This window comes from Hyperolius riggenbachi, chromosome 3, assembly GCF_040937935.1.
Source record: "Hyperolius riggenbachi isolate aHypRig1 chromosome 3, aHypRig1.pri, whole genome shotgun sequence".
In the NCBI taxonomy this organism is placed as follows: Eukaryota; Metazoa; Chordata; class Amphibia; order Anura; family Hyperoliidae; genus Hyperolius; species Hyperolius riggenbachi.
Window position 1 is genome coordinate 46,713,185 of NC_090648.1, and position 6,000 is coordinate 46,719,184.

Here is a 6,000-nt window from a genome sequence, read left to right on the forward strand (position 1 = left end):
CGCATAGAGAAGCTGAAGAAATTCACTGCTCCATGTTCTGTGTTTCTTTAGGCAGATTAAGATGTCTAATTAGTTCTTATCAGCAATTGTGATTAGAGAGCAAGAGAGCTCTATAGTAAACACTGAGGCTTAACCCTTTTAGTGCCTTCTGCAATGGTGAAACCAAGCAAAACTTCAGTTCTGTTCTTTTATTTTTATTTATTTTTATTTTTATTTTTTTTGGGGGGGGGGAGGGTAATTTTCATAAATTGTAATTATTATTTTTTTCATAAAGGTTATCATGCTGTGGCTTATCTACAGAGTGGGATATACTGAGAGCTACAAAGCAGAGAGAAATTTCTGAGTTTCAGATCCACTTTAACACCCCTGGCAGTTTCAGTACAGTTGTACAGAGTACTCTATTCATATGCAGTCCTGTATGTAAGAAATGCCATCTACTCACCAGGTGGGTATCTGTCTGCCAATGACTCGCATAGAGGCCCATAATAAATATCCTGGCAAACGCATTTTATCCCATCAAAGTAGCCTCCATTCTGACAATTGGCTGAAAGAAAAGCAAATTTAAGAATTCACCAGAAACAAATATATTCATTCACAATACAGGAAAAGATGGGATGAAGGTGTTGCCAAGGCTACAGGATGTGCTCTGCTGCTGGGGAGAGGAGAAGGCCTGTTGCTTGGATCCCAGAAGAACTTGGACACCACTGGGCATCAATGTGTGCTGCAGCAAAATGTGGGAGTGGTCATGACAGTTTGTGGTTGTGGCCAGGTAATGTGTATGAATCTAGTAGAAGGGAAACTAGAAATTAGTGGTCATCTCTTGCCTACAAAGCACTTGCCAGCCTAGCTTCAGTCCCTCTTATTTAAAGTGTACCAGAGGTGGTACACTAGGCTTAATTTATACTTACCCGGGGCTTCCTCCAGCCCCACGAGCAATGCTGAGTCCCTCACTGTCCTTTTCGGCCCTCCATTCTAGTGCAACAACTGCCGGTAATCTGGTCAGTCACCGCCAGTTGAGGTCTTCTGTGCATACACGGCTCAGCTGCAAGCGCCACTGCCGCGCTCCCTTCCCCTGGAGCATTCTGCGCCTGCACAGTATTACTCAGGAGCAGGATGCTCCAGGTGATTGGGGCGCGACGAGGTTTGTGCGCACAGTCAGCCACGCCGCGCATGCACAGAATGCTGCACCTGCCAGGATTACGGGAATCATAGCGGCTTAATGAAGAGGCTAAGGAAGATGGCGAAGGGACTCAGCGCTCCTCATGGGGCTGGAGAAAACCCCAGGTAAGTATAAATAAGCGTTACTGACCCATCTCTGGTTCACTTTAAATACAGTTATTTCCAGGTACCATCCTACACGTAATCTCACCTCTTCTCACTGCTTACAAAACTTTTCTTGATCCTCTTCCTTCCTCTGAAACTCTCCCACTCAACATCCGCCACTCACCCTTTTTAGGTGACACTTTTAAAAATGTACCTCTTCAGGCAAACATACCTTCTCAGTTAGGACCCATTGGCCACTGACCACTTTATCACTTATAAATATACAACATCTAGTAGGGACTAGACTGTGAGCCCCTTTGAGGGACAGTTAGTGACAAGACAATATACTCTGTACAGCACTGCGTAATATGTCGGCACTATATAAATAAAAACAAACTTCCCCCCCACCCCCCGCTGATTTACTTACTAGTGTCCCTCACCACAATTCCGCTGGCTGCCACTCTTCTGAGATTCCCCTCAATAGCGGCTGTGGCCCCGGCCGGTTTGTCGGCTCACGGTTATGTTACAGTGACCGGAAGCGTTTCACACAGGTGTAGTGCTACTGCGCCTGCGCAGAACTCTCCTAGCCACGGGAGCGCAGCTGTGAGCGGCGCATGTGTGAGCATATGCGCAGAAGGCGGCTGCTACGGAGGGGACCTCAGAAGAGTGGCAGACGGCGGAACTGTGGCAAGGGACGCAGGTAAGTAAATCAGCAGGTTTTTTTTTCTTCAGCTCATGTATCCTTTATGGAGTTTATGCAAATTATATATACAGTTATATAAATTATATATACAGTGTTTACATTTTCTGTTATATGCTATTTGCGTAACATGTTCAGTAGATTGCGTAAACCTTAAACTTTAGGTGCGCTCTCTACATATGTAAATTATACTGACATTTTCTGAATGTACCCCCATATCTCCCATTACCCTGAAAAAAAAAGAGAAATACCCTCACTTTATCTTTTATTATAAACTAGCTGACCTAAGCCCATTTAAAATCGTCTCTAGGTCTGTCACCGCCGAAGCATTACAGAGCGCATGCGTCGCGAGCGTGCACACTGGTCGGCTGCACGTGGGCACGCACACACGCCCGCCCGACATGCCCGCTGGCCCATCATGCGCCTTGTCCCAATGGCTGTCAGTGCTGGACATGCGCAGTAGCGCAAAAGCACTGACAAAAGGACATGGGACGCAGGACACAGGGACATTATTTAAAGAGACTAGTACACCTAAGCCCGTTTAAAAACGGGCTCTAGGTCTCTCTCACTCTCACCGCCGCATGTCAATGCGCATGCGCTCGCAACCCATCCACTGCACGTGCGCGCGCACCCGTCCGCCAGCGCACATCCCCACCAGCGCACATACCCACCCCGGCTCCCTGGCCCCGTCCTCCTGTCCCATCGACTGTCTGTGCAGTAGCGCAAACACACGGACAAAGGGGCACAGGGACAGGAGTGTACACAGGGACAGTTAGGTATTATTACATAGGATACATACAAAAATACTCATAACAAATAATCTTAAAAATTATAGCATACAGCATACATTAAAAAGGCATTGCAATGACATATAGCAGAATGCAGTAAATTATTCAGGATACCACCTTTTGCTTTAATTTTCCTGGCTTTAGCATGACAACATCAGAAACACTTCCTATATCTATATATAATTCCTGTATATTTGGCATGTAGCTCCACCCTCCCAGTGATGCTTAGCCTAGGCTGTTTAACTATGCAGAATTCTCCTCCAAGAGCATTCTAGGAGACAAGATACTTTTCCTACTTGCTTCAGAACAAACAGTGAAAAACATTCTGCTTTAATGTACTGTACCCTCCAGTACAAAATAAGTCGCTACCTGGGATAAATATAACAATGTAAATCAGGGAGAGGAAAGATTTTACAAAATAACTTGTAAAGTTATAATGTAAAAAAAAAAAAGTTTATTCATTACATTATTTTCAGTACAGTTCCCCATTAAAGTGGACCTGAACTCTTGCATGGGACAGAAGGAAACATAGAGACATGCACCCTGAATGTATTGAGAGTTTAGCCCGTTTAATTCCCCGTCATTTGTGTCTAATCTCAAGTTGTAATTTGATCCCCCCTGTGTCACATGACTGCCGATGACTTGGTTCCCATATAGCATAGCGTTTTTTTTCTGGTGTTTTCCACAGGTGCGTTTGCGTTTTGTGTTGCATTTTGTGCTTTTTACGCAGATGCGTTTTCATTCGTACTGCATCCGTTTTTATGCGTTTGCTATTAGAAAATGATATGCGTTTTTTTTAGTTAAATATATGCAAATTTTTAGAAAGACAACAGGAAGCGGAAACCCATCAGTGATCTTTAATTTTTAATTAAAAACGCTGCAGACAACACTTTAACCACTTGAGGACCCACCCTTTACCTCCCCTTAAGGACCAGCGCTGTTTTTTGTGATCTGTGCTGGGTGGGCTCTGCAGCCCCCAGCACAGATCAGGGTGTATGCTGAGCGATCAGATCGCCCCCCTTTTCTCCCCCCTATGGGGATGATGTGCAGGGGGGGTCTGATCGCTCCTGCTGGCTGTATTGTTGCGGGGGGGCACCTCAAAGCCCCCCTCCGCGGTGAAATTCCGCTTCTCCCTCTCCTACCTTGCCCCCTAGTGATCGGAGCTGCACAGGACGCTATCCGTCCTGTGCAGCCTGTGACAGGACGTCCCCTGTCACATGGCGGCGATCCCCGGCCGCTGATTGGCCGGGGATCGTCAATCTGCCTTACGGCGCTGCTGCGCAGCAGCGCCGTACAATGTAAACAAAGGAGACTTACGTCTCCTACATTTACATTTAGTCTACGAGCCGCAATCAGCGGCTCGCACGCTATTCACGGAGACCCGCTCCGTGATCTGACAGGAAACGGCCGCTCGCGCGAGCGGCCTTTCCTGATTAATTAGGGAGGCACCTGGCGACGCAGAACTGCGTCGCTGGTCCTCCAGCTACCACTTTGCCGCCGCACGGTATGAGTGTGCGGTCGGCAAGTGGTTAAAAACGCAACACAGATGCAGCTCCATAGACTTTCATTATGTGCGTTTTGGCAGCCAGCCTGTATGTTATGCAACACTGCAAGCCACTGCAGAACACTTAGGGCCCGTTTCCACTAGGAGCAGTGCGATGCGGCTACATAGCCGCATCGCACCGCAGGAGTCCTGAAACACATGCACGCCAGTGTAAGAGTTTCCACTGCGTACATGTTGTGCGGAGCAGTGCGGTCCGAAAATCTGCAGCATGCTGCAGATTCTCGTATGGTCGCATCCGCCCGCAGCCGCGTCCCATCTCCTCCATGGACTTCCGCATCGGAGATGAGGAAGTGATGCGGCCGGCGGCGGAAGTGATGCGATGCGGCTACGTAGCTGCATTTGCATCATTTACAAGTGGAAACCCGCCCTTACTGTAAATCGCAAGTGCAACACTGGTCCTTCTGCACCCCATAGACTAACATTGCTGCAAAAAACACAGCGTTTCCCGCTCCGCAAGCGTTTCAGCCATGTGTGCACCCAGCCTCAGACAGATAAACCCATTTGAAAGCACAGGCCGTAAACAATACGTAGGCTTCCATGAATCAGTAGAAACTGCAAATTTATTTTAGGATTTGTATCAGATGTAACAAATAAATGTTTTTTTGTTCAAAGGTCATTATGCTGTTGTGTATCTTAGAGCAGAGATCAGTTCTAAGTTCAGGTCCACTTTAATATTATTATTATTACTAATGCAGCGGTCGGTATTGGTGGCAGTAAAACTGCTTATAGGGGAGGTATTGCAGCAGTGTTTTATTCATTTGCTTAAAGGGAAGGCATTCCACAAATTTCCACTTTTACCAGCTCTAGATGTTGTGAGAATGAGAAATGCAACCTGTCTTCTTTGCAGCCAGCTATCACAGTGTTTGATGCAGAGGTGGAGATCAGGACAAACCACTCCTCTGATTGGCTGATGGACAATCTGGGACCAGAGTTGTCACTTCCTGTTTAGTCTGCTGTCTGTGGAAGCACATGGCCTGATGTGCTATCACCACCACTAGCAGCACCACTAAGTGTGACAATCAGGTAGAGTACAGGGTGAATAAGTTGTGCTGGAATCAGTCATCTGCAAATGTGTGATTGCTATTGCTAACCCAGTGTGGGGATGTGGCATTGTGCAACAAACTCTACTGTAGTACAGATCTGCAGATAGGCGGCAGTATCATGGGGTTTTAGTGCAGGATTTAGCTTTCTGAAGCTCTGTGCAAGTGTGCAGCATTTTCAGTATTCTGCTCTGTTCCGAGAATGACAGCCTCTGCACATATGTAATTGCTGGTGCAATGTTCTGCAGATAGGCCGCAGTATTCTGCTGAATCCAGGGAATGACAGCCTCTGCACATATGTAATTGCTGGTGCAATGTTCTGCAGATAGGCCGCAGTATTCTGCTGAATCCAGGGAATGACAGCCTCTGCACATATGTAATTGCTGGTGCAATGTTCTGCAGACAGGCCGCGGTATTCTGCTGAATCCAGAGAATGACAGCTTCTGCACATATGTAATTGCTGGTGCAATGTTCTGCAGACAGGCCGCAGTATTCTGCTGAATCCAGGGAATGACAGCCTCTGCACATATGTAATTGCTGGTGCAATGTTCTGCAGACAGGCCGCGGTATTCTGCTGAATCCAGAGAATGACAGCTTCTGCACATATGTAATTGCTGGTGCAATGTTCTGCAGACAGGCCGCAGT

The 6,000-nt window shown here is 47.0% G+C and overlaps 1 protein-coding gene across 1 annotated transcript in view; it reads right to left on the reverse strand.

Moving 5' to 3' along the window:
• The window catches only part of LOC137560949 (mucin-3A-like), a 31,259-nt gene extending 30,309 nt beyond the window's left edge, over positions 1-950 (reverse strand). Inside the window, exons 1-2 of the mRNA XM_068272137.1 lie at positions 909-950; positions 443-544 (exon numbers count right to left, since the gene is read on the reverse strand). The gene's annotated coding sequence lies outside the window, so the exon portion shown is untranslated. The remainder of the gene's footprint in view (positions 1-442; positions 545-908) is intronic.
• Between the last annotated feature and the right edge of the window lie 5,050 nt (positions 951-6,000).